The sequence below is a fragment of the Arvicanthis niloticus genome, chromosome 14, assembly GCF_011762505.2.
Source record: "Arvicanthis niloticus isolate mArvNil1 chromosome 14, mArvNil1.pat.X, whole genome shotgun sequence".
NCBI classification, from domain to species: domain Eukaryota; kingdom Metazoa; phylum Chordata; class Mammalia; order Rodentia; family Muridae; genus Arvicanthis; species Arvicanthis niloticus.
Genome location: NC_047671.1, coordinates 75,719,508 through 75,741,953, shown reverse-complemented (window position 1 = coordinate 75,741,953; position 22,446 = coordinate 75,719,508). Strand labels below are relative to the sequence as shown.

The 22,446-nt window shown below is 43.4% G+C and overlaps 1 protein-coding gene across 1 annotated transcript in view; it reads left to right on the top strand.

The window, feature by feature from the left end:
* Nucleotides 1–22,446, top strand: part of Colec12 (collectin subfamily member 12) — a 156,348-nt gene that overhangs the window by 101,758 nt on the left and 32,144 nt on the right. The gene's annotated exons all lie outside the window — the stretch shown is intronic.

Genomic DNA, 22,446 nt, shown 5'->3' with positions numbered 1-22,446 from the left:
CCTGAGTTATTACTTAAATATGTTTCATCTGGGCTTCTCTTAACTCCAATTGGCCAGCTCTCATGACCATGCTTTCTTGATTCCTAACCCATGGTGTCTTTTCTTCTGTCTTCCTCCTCCTGATAATCTCCAACTCTCAAGCCAAAGCCTGGGAACCAGCTACAGGCTGCAAGCATCTTTATCCACCAATCAGAAATAACGTGGGACCAAGGTCACATGTGTCACTTGGGTCTATGTTTGGATTCTCATCTCTGGGGCCTTAGAGACCGGCACTTAGCATTATAGTACATAGCGACAGACTAAACCTGACACGGTAGTATGACTCCTTTCCCAATAACACTGCTCCTAAGTATTGTCCCATCTTATATTGCAGCAACTGCTTATTTATTTAAAAATTAACTTTTAATACTGATTTAAAATCAGGCTAACAGTTTATGTGTGCCACAACAATGAGCTTCCCAATCTTGATTTCAGAACTAGACAGACATATCCACATGGCCAGGTTATAACCACAGCATCTATGTGTGAGGACTGTTTCATGAAGCAGACAGAATTGAAAGACAAATCAGAATATATGCTCTCTATTTGCAGTCACCCTCTCCACTAAAAAGGAAACTAGAGCAAACTATTCTCCACTGGACCAACATGTGACTCCTTGGGTAAATCTGTCTAACATAATTGATAACATTATCATAGAACTGTAATGGCACTTACATCACAAGCAAAGAGATTAGGTTTCAAAGGAGATGAAATGTTGAGTTGGAAGCTGGAGCCATTTTCTTTCTACCATGTCATATTGCTTATGTGAAGAGGGGCTTCACCTCTGTTGGATCCCATTATGTAGAGTTACTTCAGAGTCCCAGCCTTTGCTTCTTTTCAAATCTTTCATCTGCATTTTTTCATGCCTTATATTTACTAAGTTAGGGAAACGTTCTCACTGAGATGAAGTGCAGAACGCTCAGAATACAGCCGTCCTGCCTCGGAACAATTTACTATATAAAGTAGCAGGTCGGACCACGCACATGAGGCCAGTTGATCCTGTGCTCATGGCTTCGTGCAGGAGGCATGGGGAAATGGGAGTTTAAAACAACTAGTGCGTCTGACAAGTCTTCATTAGTGTAGGGCAGGTAAGGCCAACTTTGGTAATTTAAAAGACACATTTTACAGTATAAACAATATTTTTACCTGATCACCAAATCTTCTGGTTATCTGTAATGCCAGCCTCATCCACAGAATCCATGGTCTGTGATATCATAACAGTAGTACTCTAACTTGATCTTAGGCATTTCATAAGTAACCCTAGGTTCCTAGGTGTCTGTTCCCCATGAAGGAAGGAATTGTTGTTTTTTAGTTTCCAGGAAGTCATAGACCTGTATGCTGGTCTAACTCTCCTGGATATGAGTTCTTGGCATTTGTAAATCAAGCAATTATCTTCTTAAGCAAAGGTGAAATGATTCAGTTCAACACAGACTATACAAACTGTTCAGAGTCACAGGACACTTGACATTTTGCTATCCCTCTCCTCTTGGCCAGTTTACTCTAGACTTACTGGAAACTGGGGTTTGGGAATTACATCTTGGTAAAATGAAAATGAATACTTCTTCTCCCTCTTTCTGTATCTGCTATGCAAAGGAGCCCTTCATGCACTCGCCTGGGCCTTATTCTGCTTGCTTTGCTACTTACAAAAGGCTCCACTTCTTATGCCACTACCTGCAGCATTCTATAAGAATACAGAGCCAGCTGGCAGAAACATGGAACTGACAAGGGCATGGTGGGGGCCTGTGCAGGAGGCCCTCTGCCCCTCTCCTTCTACAACCACTCACAGCTATCCCCTGCATTCTCTTGTGTCAACATGGATCACTTCCAGAGTTGAAAGTGATGACACATGAGGTCTAAAAGTACTTCAAGCCACTTCTGAGTTTCAAAGCTTAATTCTGAGCTAAAGGCCTCTCCATTTTATCATTGTGTTTACTTTGATATTGTTCAGAAACTTTGTGACAAGGGAGCTAACTAGAACTTACAGCAAGATGCAAGTATTGGTCATGATGGTGGTGGAGGTGGTAGTGATGGTAGTGTGGTGGTGGTACTGGTGGTGGTGCTGGTGGTACTGGTGGTGGAGATTGTGGTGGTGCTGGTGGTGCTGGTGGTGCTGGTGGTGGAGATTGTGGTGATGGTGGTGGTGGTGGTCATGGTGCTGGTGGTGGAGATTGTGGTGGTGGTGGAGGTGGTCATGGTGCTGCTGGTGGTGGTATGTGTGTGTTGTTATGCACATAAAATTTTAATGATATTGCACAAATTGCACAATGCACAAATTTTATGTGCATTGATGTTTTACTTGCACGTACCTCTTTGTGACAGTGATGGATCCCATACAACTGGAGTTATAGATAGTTGTGAGCTGCTATGTGGGTGTGGGTATTGGTTCTTTGGAAGAACAGCCAGTGTGCTTAATCACAGAGCTATCTCTCCAGCCCCAAGTTTTAATGAGAGCTTATGAACAGTCAGCATACATTTGGGTCAATTTCTCTGTTAGCTCCAGTAGCAAATGAAAATACACCTTTCAAGTCTCTGTTTCCATGAGAGATGAGTGGCTGGATGAGGAGTCTGTTTGGTGCATGGAGTGTAAGGGAGAGAGCCCTTTAGAAGGCAGACCTCACAGAGGAGTCAGGATTCTGAGATGAGCTCTAGAGGATGGCTAAGCAAGCAGGCATTAGGGAATCTCCTGGAAGGCAGGAATGCTGTAAGTTGATCTAAGGCACACAAGAGGGTGAAGGTGTGCAGGTAGGATGGTTCTGTGCCGTACTCTTTTCCTACCATAAACAACCAGAAATGATCAGAATTATTCAGACTGGGGAAGGACATGGCGAGATATATCAGGCATCAATGCTGAACATGTGTGTTAAAATATAACCCAGATCAAAGGAAAGTAGGATCCTTTCTTCATCATTGTTGGTTTTTTAATGAGGTTAAAACTCTTGCCTCAGCCTTAGGGAGGAGTCTCTACTTTTGCCTATGGAAATGCATCTCTGTCTTCACCTTCCTGGTTTTATACAAGTGCCTTCTTAAGCTGGCATTGAGAGAGAAGTACCAGCTGGCTCTTGTCCTGTGCATTGTCCAGGCTCACATGCCAGGCTGACTAATGGCCTCCTCACTGCCTGACTAACCTCTGCATCACCACCTTCCTGGCTGGGTAACTAACCCCCAGCTCTCTGGATTGAACCATCATGCATAGTGATCCATGAGCCCCCTCAAAAGCAGAGCACTTTGCTCTAAATCACTTGTCAGAAGCAGCAAGGGGCTGCCACTTAGTGGAACATTAGAAACAGTTTTAGTATTTTGAGCTTTGACCTGAATCCATCATGATCTCTCAGAAGTTGGGTCTTTTTGCTTCTGTCCTTTGTTCCTTTGTCCCTTTTCCTCCTTTGGTGGGTTTCATCTAAATTGTTTTGTTTTGGAAAACTTTGGTTACATGGGTCCTGTTTCTAAAAAGTGACTATTTCTGCCTATTTAGACTTTTTGTCCTAATCCATCTCAAGTGTTTAGGAGAGTTGGATGGTCCATCAAGCTCTAGACTAAAACCCAGTGACCCTGTGTCAAGATCAATCCTTGGAACTCTCCACACATTCATGAAGCCTGCTTCCATTCTCTGCTAAGGGCCATCAGGATGATTTCTGGCAATTTGATGTAAGGAGATAGGTGGAAAGAACAAATCAGAAGAAAGAAATACAAAACAGAGAGACTGAGGGTGCATAGGGAATAAAGAAAGGTGACAAGAGTCAGGGTAAAAAACGTCAGAGCTAAGTAGATGTCGTCATACTAAAAGGTGCTGAAAGCACAAGGCCACAGAGATTCCTTTTTCCTTTTATTGAAAACAGATTTTTTTCATACACTATATCCTGATACAGTTTTCCTTCCCTCTTCTACTCCCAGTTCCTCTCCACGTCCCCTCCCCTTCAGATCCATTCCCTTTCTGTCTCTCATTAAAAAACAACATCTAAGAGATAACAACCAGAGATGACAAAATAAAATACAATAAGATACAACAAAAACCATTACATTGAAGCTGGATACAAAAATCAATATGAGGAAAAGACTCCCAACAGCAAACACAAGAATCCAAGACCCTCTTGTTCTTACACTCAGAGGTCCCTTAAAACTACTAAGCTAAAAACTATAATATATTTGCGGAGGACCTGGTGCAGACCCTGTAGGCCCTGTGCTTGCTGCTTCAGGCATTATGAGCTTATGTGTGCCTTCCTTAGATAATTCAGAGGACCGTGTTTTCCTACTGTCCCAATCTCCATCCCCTCTTACACCTCCTCTTTTGCAGGATTCCCTGAGCTCTGAGGGAGAGATTTTATGGAGACATCCCATTTAGACTCTGTCTCCATATAGTGTCTGGCTATGGGTGTCTGCACCTGTTCCCAACTTCTGATGACTGAATAAGGCACTGGTCTATGAGTATAGCAGAATATCATTAGGAGTCCTTTTTTTTTTTTTTTTTTTGATACTTTTTTTTTTAAAGACCAGTAGTATTTGGTTTTACCCTAGGTCTCTGGACTATCTAGTCTCTGGTTTCTGGTTCCTTGCTACCCAAGCAGTGTTAGATATGGGTTATGTCTCATGGAGTGGTCTTTAAGTCAAATCAGATCTTTGTTGACCACTCCCGCAAGTTCTGTGCCAGGATATCTTGCAAGATTGTAGATCAAAGGTTTTGTGCCTGGGTTGATGCTTCTCTTGTGGTAGTTTACAGAGCACCTTTCCACAACAGAGACACTAGAACATAAGGGTGAGGGCTCCATGCCGGCATCATTCTCTTTGTTCAGTGAGTTATGCGGGTGTTGTCTTCAGAAGTGGGACTCTGCTATAAGTGTGCAGAAAGTAACCCATTGTCTTAGATACAGCCTGGGTTGTTTGGGGATTTCCATGGGACCCCATTGCCCAACAACTCAGTTGAACACAACCCAGACCCACTGCTGGAAGCTTTGTTGGACGATGAGAGATGGCTAGTTGAGGTTTCATATTCCCCATTAGACATCATTAGATTTTATATATGTTAGGAAATTTCCACTGAAATAAGTTTTCATATCATAGTTGGAACTTTGAGAAAGGGTCTTCTTTTATATCCAGGTGGACCTGGAACTCATAATCATAAAAAATAAGTAGATTTTTTTAGCTACTTTTTTTACCCGTGCAGATTCAGGGCCTTGAGCATGTTAGGCAAAGTTCTACCATTGAGCTGAAACTTTAACCCCTAGTAAACCACTTTTAAAAAGATTTACTTTTCTTTACATAGTGAGTGTGTGTGTGCACGCACGCATGCACGCACGGGAGGGGGAGGAGAGAGAGAGAGAGAGAGAGAGAGAGAGAGAGAGAGAGAGAGAGAGAGAGGGCCTCTGCATGCAAAGCAAGTGTTCCTACCTATTAAGCCATCTCTCAAACTCCTTTTCCCAAGTACACGTTTTAACACTTACATTTTCTCTCTAGAAAGTGATATAGACTGCATAAGATTTGACTTTGGACTTTAATAATTACCATGAAATCAGTCACAAAGACCTTATCAGCTGCCTGGTGGTTAAGAGCTGGTGTGACTTTGCTTCCTTCATTTCTTCCTGCTCTGTGCCCTGTACAATTTTGGTCAGTTGTCTATTAAGATTAGTGGCAACCGTGTGTGACTCTGGTTTACCAAGTAAGATGCTTGGGCATTTTCTACTGCCTCAGGGAATGGGAAGAGTGTTCTCTAAGCCTTGGCATCTGACCTTACAGATGGTCCTTTCCCTAAACAATGGAACAACTTAAAATAGCCACACATCCCTACCTTCATTTATAACTTTGTTTTTGTTTTCAATACATAATTTGGCTTAAAGGCTGTATTCTCATTGGTGCAGCCTGGTCCATATGAAGCAAGGTGCCTCCTGGGGAAATTATCATGCAGTAAATGTTCTGAGTCACCAGTGGACAGTTGGATGGTCCATGATATCCCATTAACTGACATTTGTGCTGTGTGTTTACTATCTGTTAGGGCACACATGGCCAGTGTTCAGCTAGGGAGTGCTATGGGGTATCCCTTTAGATTAGTCAGTGTTATACAAGGTCATTTTCTATTTTAGGGATAGTACTCCTAGACCCAGAGCTGAAGATGTGCACAATTCCTTATTCTCCTTTTAGATAAGTTGGCCTTTAGAATCTGGGTTGTGTTGGCATCTGAATTAAATCACAGCCCTCCCCACGGGGAAGTACAGGCCTGTCTCCTACTCACCCATCTTTCCCCCTCCACAGGCTTAGCCCAGAAGTGTTGCTGTTTACCAGCTGGCTGGTGACTGCCTTTGAATCATGTCCTGATTTTCTTGGGCTACTCACCAGCTTCCTTGTCTCGGTTGTTAAGGCAAGTGCTCCAGACTCTGGCTCTGAAGAAACAGAGAGTTGAAAGCTTTTCAGATTTAAAAAAAAAAAAAAAAAAAGTCTTCAAAGCTTCCAGCAGCAGCCTGGGATTTCCTTCACTTGGGTCCAAAACCCAGCAGTACTCTGGGAGGCTCCTCTCTTTAGAGCCCTAGGCCCCTGCCTAGCTCAGACCTGATACTGAGAAGCAAGAATAGCTGGGGGTGCAGAGAGCAGCTTCTGGGACTCACATTCCTGCCATAACCCAGTTCCTGCTGTTAGTTTCAGCCAAGGTCACGGAAATTTGCAGGTGTTCCAGGCTCCATTCATAGGGGCTCTGAGTTGGCATAGCAGCCTGGCTGATGAGCACCAGCCTCTTGGGCTCACACATGTCAGTTGCATCCTATACATCCTTCACAGGCTGCTCTTCTACCATCTGGAAGCTATTAGCAGTGAAATGGTTTCAGGCGTTTGCTGAGTCCTGGTTTCCAAGAGGCTTGACCCAGCACTGCCAGGTCTAAGCAGCCAAGGGCCTTCAGTTCTTGGAGGGTTTCCATTTAAGGCCTAGCATAGCTCTGCCCTTCCAGACCACCACTGAGGCCTCTTCCCTTGTTGGACCCCAGGAGCAATGACAATGACACTTGTCCTTGATCTGTGCTTTATCTCCTTTATGAGTTTGATGGAAAATGGCAACCTTAAAGCTTCTCAGGGAAGGGGCTACCCTTTGTGGCTCTGCTGCATGTATTATAAGGCCAGGAATTAGCTCAGGAGAGCTGTGTAAGGAGGATAGGGCTGCTGCTTTTGGATCTGTAAATTCATTGCAGCGACCATTCATTGCAATTTGCTGAATGTCTTACGATAAATAATCCTGCAGATGTAAGCACTGTGGTTTAGAGGCCCAAGCAGCTACTAAAGGAGATTCTGGGTTCTAACTGAGGTCTCTGTAATTCCAAAGTTCTTTCTGTTTCTCCTATGTCCCTGTTGAAACCTGTGTAGGGTAGACAACCAGGACAGAGGAGCAGCCGAGGAGCCAGCATTTACATGCTAGATTTTTTTTTTTTTTTTTAATGAAGCAAAATGATCTTTTGAAAGGAAACTCACACAGTCTGTCAGCTTCTTGCCAACTTTTACTACAGTGCAACTGGCCAAAAACAGCCAAACCTTGTTTGGGGTATGAAAGCAGCTGTTATAATAAACCTCACTCTGCTTCTTTCCTGTTATGATGAAATGGCTGTTCCAAGTAAACGTCTCCGATCCACAGATTTTCTGGGGTCAAGAAAACTTTAAAAAAAAAAAAAAAAAAAACTGGTAGGCTTGATTACATTTTTGGACAAGTTAGGAAGTAAACAGAATGGCACCCATCGTTTCAGATCCATTCTGGGTGCCTTAATCCCCACCTCCCACTTTTTCATTCTACCCCAGGACTTCCAAAACAGCTTGGAAAATGAGCACACAAATCATGGGATGAGATCCAGGTTGGAACCCTGGCACTACAAACCTTAAATATGGACGCTCAAATAATTTACTCTGGGCCTCAGTCTCCTAATCTATCAGATGGATGTAATAATAACTACCCATTGGACTTATCACAAAGTTTAAAACAAAATCAAAGTGAAAAGAAACATTATAAGCTGGAAAATGGGTCAGTAGCCGAGAAAGCCGCTCTTCTAGAGGACAGCACTGGCTCCCAGCATCGAAAGCTGTCCACAGCCACCTGTATCAGCAGCTCCAGAGAACCTGAAGCCCTCTTCCGGCTTCCATGGGCACCCACACCACACACACACACACCACACACACACACACCACACACACCACACACCACACACACACACACCACACACATATACCACACACACCACACACCACACACACACACACCACACACACACACACACACCACACACACCACACACACACACACACACACACCACACACACACACACACACACCACACACATATACCACACACACCACACACCACACACCACACACACACACCACACACACACACACACACACCACACACACACACACACACACCACACACATATACCACACACACCACACACCACACACACACACCACACACACACACCACACACACACACCACACACACACACACACACACCACACACACACACACACACACCACACACACCACACACATATACCACACACACACACACCACACACACACCACACACACACCACACACACATAAACACATACCACACACACACACCACACACACCACACACACCACACACCACGCACACCACACACACACACAAATAAGTTAAGTGAAAAGGAAACATCCCACGGCACTTAGTATGTACCCTGTGAGTCTTTGAGGGAGAGTATATAAACTCATTTAATTTTCTCAACAGCCCTTTGGAGATGGGAACTTCCTAACCACACACTAACCTCTCTCTAGCTGTATGTGAGTGAGCACAAACCAGGAATCCCTGCTGCACAGAGCTTCTGCTGTCAGGGAGACTAGCAGATAAAATAGCCAGTGAGTTAGGTGGAGGGAAGAGCTATGCAGAAAGCTAACATGGAAGAGGAAGATGGAAAACGGGCAGTAGGGTGGCTGCCTTCAAAAGAGTAACCAGGGAATGCTATCTGAGAAAATGTCACCAGAATAAAAACCTGAAGGAAAAAAGCTGGAACGGGAACTGTATCTAGTTCCTATATAGAAAGTGTATAGGAACTAAAGGAGCCTATAGCTGCAACCGTCCCATGGACAGTGGTGTGTTCAAGATGCAGCAAGGAAACTGCATGGTTGCAATGGAAGGGCAGATGAGGTCAGCATTGGGGCAGATAGCTCAGAGCCTTCTGGACCTCAACCTTTTACTCTCTGAGATGAGAAGGTCCTGGAAAGAGGGATACACTCCAAATGATGCCAGATGTGAGAAGGAACACTACACATCTGGTCACTACAGCGGCTGGTCCTGCTGTTGGTTCCCACAGGATGGTTGCCAACTTTTTGAGACCATTTAAGTAGGACATTTCTTAACAGACCATCTCAGCATCTACTAGCGAATTGTACTTTCTGATTTTCACAACAAATGGACTTCCCCAAATTTCCCTGGTGTCTGCATCTAGGCTTCTCCCTTTCTTTGGCTAGCTCTGTCCTTGGCTGCAGCCCCAGGATGGATGGTTTCTATAGTGCTGCTTAACTGGCATTGTGGGTAATGTGGTGTACAGCTACCATGCCTAAGGTATTAATGTTTTGAACTAGTTATTAGTACTTCGGAGTCACAGGTGTGTATTCTTTTGGCCTGGCAACTGAAAGAAAGGAGGAGGAGGAGGAGATGCTTGTGGATGGAATTACCCTTGACTGTGGCATGTCAAGGGTATTCATGCAGCCAGCAAACTTCCTAGGACAAATAAATACTGATGAAAAATAATTCAGATATCCCCTCAATTCCCGTGAGAAATAGGTTCTGCCCCTTGAGTCTTGAGTGGCTTTTGGTACCTAGAATCTCCTGAAATGGAGTGTAAATGTATTTCTGTGGGTATTTTTCTAAGATGAGGTTCTAGCTCCCACATGGTTAGTGTTCTGGATAACTAGTCACAGTCACAGGCCATACATACAAGGTCAGATATGCTAACAAGTCAGCCTTATTCAAAGCTAGGGAAAGCTGCCAGTTTGAAAATGGGAGCTTAGGGGCTGGAGAAATGGCTCAGCAGTTAAAAGCACTGGCTGTTCTTCTACAGGACCTGAGTTCAATTCCCATGGCAGCTCACGACTGGTTTGTAGCTCCAGTACCAGGGGATCCGGAACCTCCACAGACATACACGCAGGCAAACCAGTGATGCACATAAAGTAAAAAGTAAATAATTTTTAAAAAGAAAGAAAATGGAGTTCAAAGCAATCCTTCAGTTGCCTAACATTGAGCCCAAGATAGATAACATTATCTCCTAAAAGTTATGTGATGTATGTTTTAAGATACCAATGTGTGTACTGACATGCAAGGTCTGTTTAGCTTCTTTGATCAGTGACTATAAATCACTAAGAATCTACCCTCTGTATTAGATTCTTCATTGCCTTTAAAACACACACACACACACACACACACACACACACATTCCTGTGGTTTGCACAAACACACACAAGCCTAGTGTTTTCAGACAACAACCTAGACCTTAAGTATTTGGTTATCCCAGTCCCTCAGGTCCTCATCTAACCTCATGTATTGGGCCCAAAAAATATATAAAATGAGTATATAAACAAATTTTGTGTTTAGACTTGGGTCCTGGCCCTAAGATATCTCATTTAAATATTTGTTGATATTCCAAAATCTGAAAAGAAAATTTGAAGTACTTCTAGTTTCAAGCATTTCAGATAAGGGGTAACCAACCTTTATCTGATTGTTGGCATTTCTTGGTACTGGACACAGAATGCACCCAGTGTGTCTGCCAGTCACCTACAGATATGCTGTGATGCACAAGAGGCAGGATTCTATGGGGCTGCTAAACACCTTGTGCTTGGAATAGGGGTCACAATAACTCATTCTACTGAGGTTCAGATAAGCCTCCAAGGGACTTCTTAGCTGGAACTTATAAACCAACAAAAGTATTTGCTAAGAGTGACTAATCCTGTGCCCTGGAATGCAAACCACCCACAGTTACAGTGCATAATGATATGCCAGCCATAAAGGACACACAGTGGGCCTTAATGTTGGGTTCCCCATTAAGGAACTGGTAGAAACCCATCATCAGTGTGGCCAGGAACTAAGTCTGTTCCCATCCAGTCATGTTCCTGCAGATGTCTGCTCTTCACACCAGGGGCTGAAACAAAAATCGGGAGGACACAGCATGTCCCTGACACTGAGAATTTGTCACTGAGCATGGGTGAAGAGTATGCGAATCAGAAACATTAAATACAGCATGAATTTGATAAGTAACACAGGCTCGAATTACTAGGATGGCATAGCAATGCAAATGCACAGAGATTTCTTATTTTTCATCAAGATGGAAATTTAAAATGAGATAAAATATAAGTAACCTCCCAACAGTCCATCTGAACTCTGTGGCTTTGGTCTCAGGAGAGCTGCTGCGAAGGTTCCTCTCATTCATTGGGTGGCATGACACTGCAGTGTCCCAATACTAATTATCCCCATGGCAGGAAATTCTAGGTATGTCCTTGAATCACCAAATGCTCTGTTTTGGGTGAATTGTATTATTCAATGTCATTAAATACCATCCTTTCAAGAGCACCCTCCAACATGTTGCCTGCATTTGACCAATTTAGAAGGTTTAGATGATCTATTCCCAGTTTTGGCTAAGTGAATTCCAGACTGTGGTGATGGACTTAATAGAAACAAATGCAATTAAAGTTGTTATACAATACAGTATACTACAATAGTAATAAAGGCATCAGAGCTTGGGGTATGGCTTATGGTTGAATGTTTGCCTACCATATCTAAAGCCCTGGTGGGGGTTGGGAGGTGATCCCCTTCACTGCCAATAAATAAGTAAATGAAGGAATGAATTGGTTCGTAGCACCTGTTTGGTTTCTTCATTCATTATATTTTCTGGGTGTTTGGTTTTTGAAGGCAGGTGGAGTGGAGTTGAGATTGTACATGACTTGAGACGGGCCTTTTCCATAGCTGAATACTGTTGTGTCCAAACCTAGCTCCTATGAATAGAAAGACAAACAAAAGTGCCCTGTGTACGGCTTCTAATGGGTAGTACCTGGATGAGAGACTAGTAAGAGAGGAGATCTCGCTTGTTCACCAAGCCGGTGCAATAGATGACAAACATTAGTGTTGAGCTGGGGCTTCATCTCATTGGTGCAGCACTTGTCCAACATGCACAATGCAATTCTGTTCAATTCCCAGCAGAGATATACACACACATGTACACACACACCAAATACAGGAACAACATTAGTATAGGGATTCTCCTTAGGATACTAAATTAGTACTCATTTCTACACCTGACTTTGATTAACTCTACCTTGCATGTCCAAGGATTTTTACACGACGATGGGCTCATTTCTTTTCTCTTTACTCTAAAACAGGCTCAGAAGTAGTAGGCCTCATTTCTAGGTGCCACTGAGCAAAACATAGTTCTCTGACTCCTTAGGATAAAAGTTACTGTTGGAGGCTGGACAGACGACTCAGTTTGGTAAAGTGCTCACCACACAAGGATGAGGTCTGAGTTCCAATCTCAGAATCCAAGTGAAAGGTACAGGTCATGTCTGTACTAAAGGGGCAGTAGTGAGGGAGACAGGACAATTCCTGGGGCTTGCTGGCCAAGCAGTGTAACCAAAGTGATAAGTGCCAACTGAGAAATCTGTCTCAAAAACTAAAAGAGGCGCCAGGCAGTGGTGGTGCACTGAAGAGGCAGAGGCAGGAAGATCTCTGTGAGTTTGCGGGCACCCTGATCTACAGAGTGTTTCAGGACAGCCAGGGCTACATAGATAACCCCTGTCTTGAAAAAAAACAATAAAGAGAGAGAGAGAGAGAGAGAGAGAGAGAGAGAGAGAGAGAGAGAGAGAGAAATTTTTGAAAAATAAAATACAACCGGCAGTTAAAAGTACTTGCTGAACCTAGAGTTGAGTTCCCAGCATCCATGTTAGTAAGCTCACACCTGTGACTGTCTCAAGTCTATCCAACATCCTTTTCTGGGCTGTGTGGGCACATACATAAATAAACATTTTAAAGTATTAAAACTGAAGAATGGCAGGGAAACACACAACAGTGACCTCTGCCCTCTACATGTCCTCATACAGGAATGTACACCTACATCCTCATGTGCACATACAAAAAGTAGATGGATGGAATGAAGGAGAAAGGAAGGGAGGGAGGGAGGGAGGGAGGGAGGGAGGGAGGGAGGGAGGGAGGCAGAGAGGGAGGAAGGAAGGAAGGAAGGGAGGAAGGAAGTAGGAGAGATGGTGGATGGAAGGATAGATGGATGGATGGATGGATGGATGGATGGATGGATGGATGGTAAATTGCCAGCAGCTGGTGAAAATATCTCAGTATTTCTGTGATCCTGTTTCCCTTTCTCAGTGTCATAGCTCCCCTTTCCTCCAGTTGGGTCTAGATAATCACAGCACTCGCTCTTTGCTCAAAGAGAAACCATTTCAGTCTCTACTCTGTAGCCCCTTTCATCCTGCTCTGGACCACATAGCAGAAGGAGCCCTTCCAACACAAAGTGCTCACTAGAGCCCTGGCTTTCCCTGCAGTGCCTGAGTAAACACTTCTCTTACAGTGTGTGCCCAGCTGTGCTGTGCTCCTGGGAAGTAAGCAAGAGTGGAAGGAAGTCTTCCACCAAGCTCACATCCACCGAGTTCAACTTCTGTGTACTAACCATGCAGATAAAACACAGGAAACGTGTGTTCACACAGCTCAGGTCCGATGGATCATAGAAAATTAGCACTTGGTTTTTATAAGTACTGTCATAACAGTGGTGAGTGGGGTTCTCCCTCCAACTGTAATGTATGCTCTCCATTAGCTGTTGTTTATTGGCTGTTGTTCCCCCAGTGCTGTTGAAGGTGGTGTACAGCTACGGGACAGCCGGCAGTTCTACATGCTGGTTCTCTTCCCAGCTCTGCCACTTTAACACAACTGCCTTCCGACAGGAAGAAACATTGCATAGTAGCAAGAGCTGCAAAGCCCAGGCTTAATTTTAGCCCTCACTTAGGAATGGAAGTGTTGGTAATCACTGAGCCCTTCTCTTTCAGTTCCTCTTCAGGACTGGGCACAGTGTGTTAGGGCAAGAGATTGAAATGTGCTGTCTTTGTAAAAAGGACACCACTGGCCCAACATCAGTAGGATTTAAATTTGAGTCACTTTTCCAACTGTAGAGTTGGGCGGCTGGGCATCTCCAGCCAGGAGGAAGTCCAGATGAGTAACATTTCACTCCTATCCATCGTCTGTCAACCCAAGCCCACCCAAGGATTCTTTTGTCAGTGACCCCTCAGAGCAAGTACTTCTTTAGATAGACAGACAGACAAACAGACAGACAGGAACACTCTAAGGAAGTACTTGCTCTTCCCCCCCCCTCCAAGTGTGTGTGTGTGTGTGTGTGTGTGTGTGTGTGTGTGTGTGTGCGCGCGTGTGTGTATATATGTATACATGTACATGTGATTCTTTATGTTGGTTCCGGGGATCAAGCCAAGCCCAGGACCACTTTACCAGCTGACCTGCTCATCAGCCCCATTGCAGGGATTCTCTACCCCAGCTCAGCTACACTAGTCTGAGTAGTATGCCGGCAAATGCTTAGCCAGCTCTCCAGAAAGTAAAATTTCTCTGCAACTTGTATGTTTATTTACAAGATAGAAACAGGTTCAGTGTGGCCAATGTCAAGGTCTGTATGTAAAGTTCAGGACCATGATCTGTACAGATGGACAAACAGTAGCTTTTCACCAATCAGTAGCATGTAGCTCCAGCCATACTGCTGAGAAATCTATGGGAAACTGTACATTTGGATTGTACGTCTATCTGAAGGAAGTTACGTGTGTGTATATACAAAAGTGTGTTTTCAGTTATTTCATTTTTCAACACATTTCTAAATAGTAATTGTGTTAAGAAGGAACTCTTTGGTGAAAAATCTAGTAAGTCAGGATACTCCACTTTGCTTGTCATTCAGTTATAATTGGCTGTGTGCCTTCTAATGTTTCTATTTAGTGGCTTTTTGTTTAATTTCCAGTTTCATTCTTTTGTCTTGAAAATTGTAGTTGTCTATCCCAAAAAGCTTCTTCCCATCCTCCCCCGCCCTTTGCTCAGCTTTAATAACAAGTATGTAGCTGATGAACTGGACGGCCAACCTCTGGGAAGCAAAGCTGTACTTACCCCATGGTTAATTAGCCAACCTTCCCTTATTTGGGTCATTTTAAGTTGCTGACTTGCTTCCCGTTAAGGTTCTGAACCAAGATATATCCAGTGCAGACTAGAATGGACACCAACCATAGAGCCTGTCCCTGTCTAGGCTTCTTTCGTCCCAATTTTAAGTGTCCTTTCTCTTGATAAAAGAAAAAAATATGTATAGAGGAATGAAAAATGTCTGTCAGGCTTTTTATTTTCATTCATATTGAAGCCTCCTCTCCTTTCATCAAAATAACAAGTTTTCCTGATCTGTGAAGAGAGCAAATGTATGACTGGAGAAATGTCTCCGTGGGTAAGCGCACCTGCTGTGCACTGCATCCGTAACACCAGCACCATGGGGTGAAGACAGGTGGATTACTGCAGCTCACTGACCAGCTGAAACTGTGACCTCAAGGGTCAATGTGAGACCCTGTCTTAAAGGAGTACGGGGAGATGAATTAAGGAAGATATTGAATGTCTTCCTGTGGCTTCCAAGTGCACACACCTTTACACTTAGAACACACACACACACAAAGCAGAAAAGAAAGCAAGAATGCATATGAGGGAAAAACAGATTTCAGCTTTGATGTGAGCACCTGTGTTACCCATAATCTTCCTGCCCAACACTGTTTCCACCGTCAGTGGCAGAGAACCTGTCATTAACGAAGGGTAATCCTGCTCAGCTGTGTGCCCTGTCATCATTTGTGAGTCCTTCAGCTGCCGAAAAGTGACACTTGCTAAAGCAGCAACACATGGGGAGCCATGTCTTTCATGTCGCCCTCTGACTGTCTGGTTGATCTTTGTGAGTGCTGAATGTACAGCTCTCAGTGGTGGTTAACAGTTGCCGTTGACACTGTCTGGGAAAAGTCTCGAAGTGTATTTCACGTTCCTCCCCCAGCCCCACCGCCACTTCTACCTCTACCAGAGAGCCAGCTTCTGGTGGAGCAGCCCAGCTGAGCTGGAGGCAGGTGCACACTGAGGATCTGATTATTGAAATGTATGTACCTGTCCCAGGATGCCTACTCCCTGGCCTCCAGGACCAGGGGGTCATTCTGTCACTCTTCACTTGCAAGGACAGACACAAAGGTAGGACAGGAAACTCTGAAATCTCTGTATCTGGAAGCTGTTTCCAGTCAATGTGAAGGAAATTGACAGGAAATCATCTTTCTTTCCCTAGTACCCTGACTCTTGTAGGGAAAAGAAAATTGTTTAACAATGTACTCCAGCTAGGTTTTTGGTTTTTCAGGAGATTAAGGAGCTAGACACAATTTGTCTTTTAATCAGCATTAGTAACCTGCCCCCCCCCCCCCACTTTACCTTTCTGCTAACTGTGTAGGCTTGGTTCCTGCAAGCTTGAACCACGAGCATTTGTTCAGGACATTGGACGCTGGTCTTTGAGACCAGTGTACTTAGTTTTAGAAAGAAAACCTTCTAGAGGCAACTGACTTCTCTGGTTTCCAGGTTAAGCTTCTGGAGGCCTCTACATGCCTCATAGTTTGCCTGAAAATCACAGTTACCTTCTCCTCCCACTCCACCCTTTTCACAGAATACTGCCTTCCCTGGGGTAGGAGGACATGACTATCCTATATAAAGGGTCAACAAGCCTCTTAACCATAGACCTTCATAACTGATCTTGGTCTTTCATGGAACAATGAACATTTATTTAGGATGGAATTGTCTTGCTTGCTGCTCAGTATGTCAACATAGCAAGAAAGAATTACAGCCTGCAAAAGCCCCTGGGATGCGTCGTAGTTAATGGGGACTAAGTTTTAGTGTTCATATCTGACAAAGCTTCTCTCTCAACACATAAAATGTTCTGTGCTGCTTTATTCTGATAGGATGCTTGTCATGCATGTTTAACCCACCAGCTCCCTGTAATTTGCTAATTAGGCTTTTTCCCCCTAGAAGTAAATAAGCTTGAAGAATGTGTGACAGAGCTGTGCCCTAAGTCCTAGCTCTTTGACATAGTTTGAAAAACAACTTGTTTGACCATCCAATTTTCTAAAGTCTGTAAAGTGTGGGTGGGACTCCTGCTCTCTGGGGTCATTAGAGGAATTGCAAGCAGCAAGGAGGGAGAGTTTGGTCCATATTGCATCCCCAGAAATAGCAATCATTCTTAGCAATTCCTGTTTATGTTTGCAAGAAAATGTCTGCCAACCTCTCTCCAAGTATGTGCATGGTGTGTATCTGTCTTAATTGTGTGGCAGGGTCTCATGGCCCAAGTTGGAGCTTGATCAGCAGAGTTCTTTCCATGCAAAGATTCAGAGCTTCGGCACAGAAGGACACTGCATAGCAATGCCAAATAGTGAAGCTGTCAGGACTGCTGGAATCCATCGTCCATTCACTCTGTGCTGAAGAATGAAACAGCCAGGAATGCAGCCAGGAGGGAGGAGACCAGCTAGGAGAGCATATGGAAGAGATGACCTCGGCAGCCAGCAGAATCTTCTGCTCAGAATTGAAAGCATTTGTGGACAGCTCATCTGATAAAGAATTCTTATTATATAAAAACCACAAAGAGAAAATAATGGTGTTGTTTTGAGACACTGTCCCTTCTGTCAGATACTCTATATTCTGAGTGGGACCATTACATCTGCTTTTTCCTATGGCAATTCTTTATTTAAAAAGAAATTAAAGCAGGGTATAAATTATAAATCTTAAACAAATAATACTTACTCTTTAAAAATTTAAAGCCAAACCAGAGCCACTGCTCTTCTTTTTTATGTATATGAAAAAATAAATAGAAATAAACTATACTATTGGTAAACACATAGACTATTACAGAAAATTCGTAATAAATATGGAAGGGTTTGCTCATAAAGCTATCTTCTAGCTAATTGTTTTTTCTGATTTGGATAACTGTTCATGAATAGAATTGCTGAGAGAAGCACTACTTGTTTGTACAGAAAGTGACATCATTGTCACTTCTTGTCCTGAATCCATTTTTGTGATTTCTCATGTCACAGGGAAACTTGGCATGCTAAGGTGTCCATCACTGGGATTTACATTTGGAAAACAAAATCACCTAATAATAAAAAGAATTATACTAACAAAGTCCATATTGTATCATATAACAAAATGACCTGTGTAATGAGGACAAGCTAACTGTTTGTGGAATGAAAGGTTCGGGCATGTAACCTTTTGTGATTTCATAACATTTGAGCAGCTAGCCAGGATGTTAACTCTTGTTTTGTTCCTGTGGAGGACAATTATAATTATGTGTAGGTATTTATTTGACTCATCGGTTTTTACTGTTAGAACCAAGTCATTCTCCTAGGCTTATGGGAATATATGCCACCACGCAATAGATTAGTAACTATGGAAAAACCACATGAAAAGTTCACTTTAAATCTCAGATCAAAACTGTGGTCTTTGGGATTTTGCAATTTACCAACTTTGTGATGCTTCTTTTTGGCCACATGGTCTTGATGATGATGCTACCCAACAAAAGACACTTGAGGGAATTAAAGTGGCCTAGATCGTTCCACTGTGCCCCCAGTGCAACCTCTACCTACTGAGGAAGAGGCTCAATCAGTGTGGTTCCCATTTAATGAACACACTCATCTTTGGAGATACACATGGCAGGCAGGCAAACACAATAAGAAAGAGAATGCGCTTTTTTTTTTTTTTTTTCCTTCTCAAAAAGATTGGAAAAACACACTGAGTTGGAGCCTGGACCACAACACTTGGGAGGGCTCTTTATGGAGAACCACAGCCAAAAGGAATTCTTTTTACTGATGAATTCCTCTGGCCCTCTGTACTGGCATTCTTGGGGCATGTCAGTTATTCCTGCAACCAGCTAACCATGCCCTGGTTGGTTGCCCCATCCCATCCCATTCTTACTTAAAACATGTGTTATTGGAAACAGGACAACAGAGAGAACTTTTAAGTATAGATAGACACTGAAGACCAAATTGTCAGTTTTTCCTTAACTTCAATAGGCTGTTCAAGTTCACCAGACTGGCAGACTGATTCTGGCTTCATGGGGCCCTCAAAGGTTTTTGAATAATAAAGACTTAAACACTGCAAAATGCATTGGAACCATGAGCCAAAAAATGGACTGGAGTGGAGGTAGCTCTAGAGGAGAGCCAGTGGGAAAGCATGGACCCCAAAGGCCCTCTCTGCCCGCAGCCAGCTGCACTACAAATGTGCTGTTTGGGGCAGGTTTTTCAAGAAGCTAGATCTCTTGGTGGTAAGGGGCGATGTTGCTCCACTTTGAACTGAAATCTCTGATGCACAGCATTCTGCAGATTGGTCCTGCTGCTCTTCCTCCACCTCCCCTGGCCCCCATGGGAACAAAGTCCCTAGTCTCTGGAAAGTAATGCTAAGTAAACAAACACTACAAAGGCTGGTAACAGGGGGATATCTTTCTCAAATGTTTGGTTTTTTGTGACTATCTAGGTTCAAGGAAGAAGAGGTCTCCCAGCTCCAGGAACCTGCCGGGCCTTTGTAGTAGGCATCCATATGTTTAGCCAGATGTCGTCCCAGGGGAGGGTAGAGAAGGAAAGATAAAACAAAGTTCTTATTAAAAATAAGTCTCCTGAGGGAGAAAAAAACAAGCCAGAGAACGTGTGTTAAGTGGAAAGGGAGGCCAGGCCATGCCACCTGATCTTGATTAATGCTGGTCAGCTGTGAGAAGTGCACATTGCCAGGAAGTGCCCCTGTTCTTTGGAATGTGGGCCTGTGGCATGCTGTCTGGAAGCAGATCTTTGTGCATCCCACATGTAAAGATGTCCCATGGCATCCCAGTGCTATCACACAGAGGACAAGAGGGACAGATGTACGAGATAAAGTTCAGACACTTGTCTTCTGATATCCATTCACCTCCCTGGGCCTCGTTTTCCTATCAGTAACACAGTGACACTTGTCTAGATGATCTTCATACTACCCTGAAGCTCCCAGATTCTGTTGTTTATCATAATCTCTCCAACCAAATCTTCCAAGAGCCTTCTTGTAGAGGGTAAGAAGTCACCCTGAAGCCTCAAAACCCAAGAGAGTGAGACCTTGTGAAGCCTCAGCAGCATCTTATCTTTCTGCAGGAGATTGGTCCAACATCTGCCTGTCTATTCTCCTATCTTGCATTTGCCACCAAAAACAATGTGTTCTTTCTCAACATAGATTACAGACACTTTGAGCTGGGAGTTTCTATGTGTTTGTGTTCATTTGCTTGTTCATCTTTTAATTAAGGGTGAGGCATTAAAAGTTGTTTTTGTCTTCTCCTTCTTGACAAAGGTCATGAGGACAGCAATATTTTTAGCAGAGGGTGAGGCTGGGTTCCAGTGGGAATGGAAAGGAAAGTCTTAGACTAAGACAGTGGCAGTGGAAACAGGATGAGCAGAGCAGAGATCGTGGTGTAGAGCAGAGATGGAGGTTTGGAGAGGCTGACTCAAGTCAGAACCCTGGCTGTGGTGTATGTAAGATGGCACCTATGCTCTCTCCACTAGACCTCCTTGCACCTTTTCTATGGGCTCCATATGTTCCCCATAAAGGACTTCTCACAGAACTTGATCATTATCAATCATTGCAATCCACTGAATACTAGGAAAGTAGGTGATAATGATGGTGAAGAAAATACCCGATAGGAAGATCAGTGGGGACTTGTCAATTGAAGAATAAGTAGAAGAGACACATTCATGATATTTTTTAGTTTAACCACCTACGCAGTCTCTTTCACTGGAGAGACCTAGAACGACAAACCAAAAAGAGGCTTTGACGGCAGCTTCATGACTACCATCAGAAGTTATGAACGTAGTTCTAGATCAGTGCTGTTTGTTCTGTCCGTCCTGTGAGATGCTATGAGTACAACAGGCAGGGAAGCAGCTTAGTCAAATGAGGACTGTCCTGATGCCATGACCCTCCTTGGTGCAATGTGAGTTTCACATTAAAACACCCCCAGTCTTTGTCTTCTGCATTTCTGATCAGTCAAATGGAAAGTTAGCTCTCCCTGGGTTAGTTTCTAGAGTCTCTTGGAGCATGAGTGCTGGTTCATCCATATAAACTGGGCTTTTTTTCAGAGTTGAACTATAAGCAATGAAAATGTACCTCATTTCATTAAAATTTTTTATAATTTTGTTTTCATAAAAAGAATTCCATTTTTTTCCTGTAGTGGCTATTCAGAATATTGTGGTAACTCAACTAAGACTTACCGCTTGTTTTATATTCCTGTGATGCAGAAAATATTTTTATATTGAACATTTGATGATAACACTATGGTTTTTTTTTCTATAGATTCTAGTTTATTACAATCAATGGCATGTAAATAAACCAGAGGTTTTTGTAGGGAGTGGTAAAAGGGACTACTTTGTAGAATGCTCATTTCTAGCGTGTAAATATTGGTTTGATATTATGTTATTGTCAGTTTTAACAGCCAAGAGTCAAATTTAACCTTTGAAAAACAAAGAGAACAATTTAACACACTTCCACAATAAGCATTAAGGCCCGAATCTGGTTTTTAACTGTTGTTTGAAGTAACATGGAAACAAAAAAAAAAAATGGTTGTTTTAAGTATTTTTGTATAATAGAAATGTTTATTAACAAATTATCGTTATAAGTCCAGCTAAGTGGCTTAGCAGGTAAAGGCACTCACTGCCTAGCCTAGTTACCTGAGTGTGGTCCCCAGGACCCACATGGCAGGCAGAGAGAACCATCTCCTACAAGCTATTGGCTGCAGACCTCCACACACAAAGTAGCACATGCATGACCATACACATAATATGTAATTTTAAAAATGGTTGATTATCAGTTGTCAGAGAGGCTTCCTCCTGCAGGTGATGGATCAGATGCAGAGACTCATACCCATACATTAGGGGAGCTTGGGGAATCCTGTGGAAGCAAGGGAGAAAGGATTATAGAAGCCAGAGGGGTCAAGGACACCAACACCAAGAGAACACACCCCACAGAATCAACTTAGCAGGACTCATAAGGGCTCACAGAGACTGGGGGGACAATCGTGGAGCTTGTGTGGGTCTACATTAGGTCCTCTGCATACATGCTGTGGTTGTTTAGTGTAGGGTGTTTGTGGGACTCCTAACAGTAGGAGCAGGAGTGTCTCTGATTCTTGCCTGCTTCGGGGACCTTTTTCCTCCTACTAGGTTGTCTCATCCAGCCTTGATAATAGGGTTTGTGCCCAGTTTTACTGCATCTTTTTATATCATGTTTAGTTGATATCTCTAGGAAGAGTGCTCTTTTCTGGAGGGAAATGAAGGTGAATCTAGGGAAGAGGAGAGGTGGGAGGGGTAAACTGGGAGGAG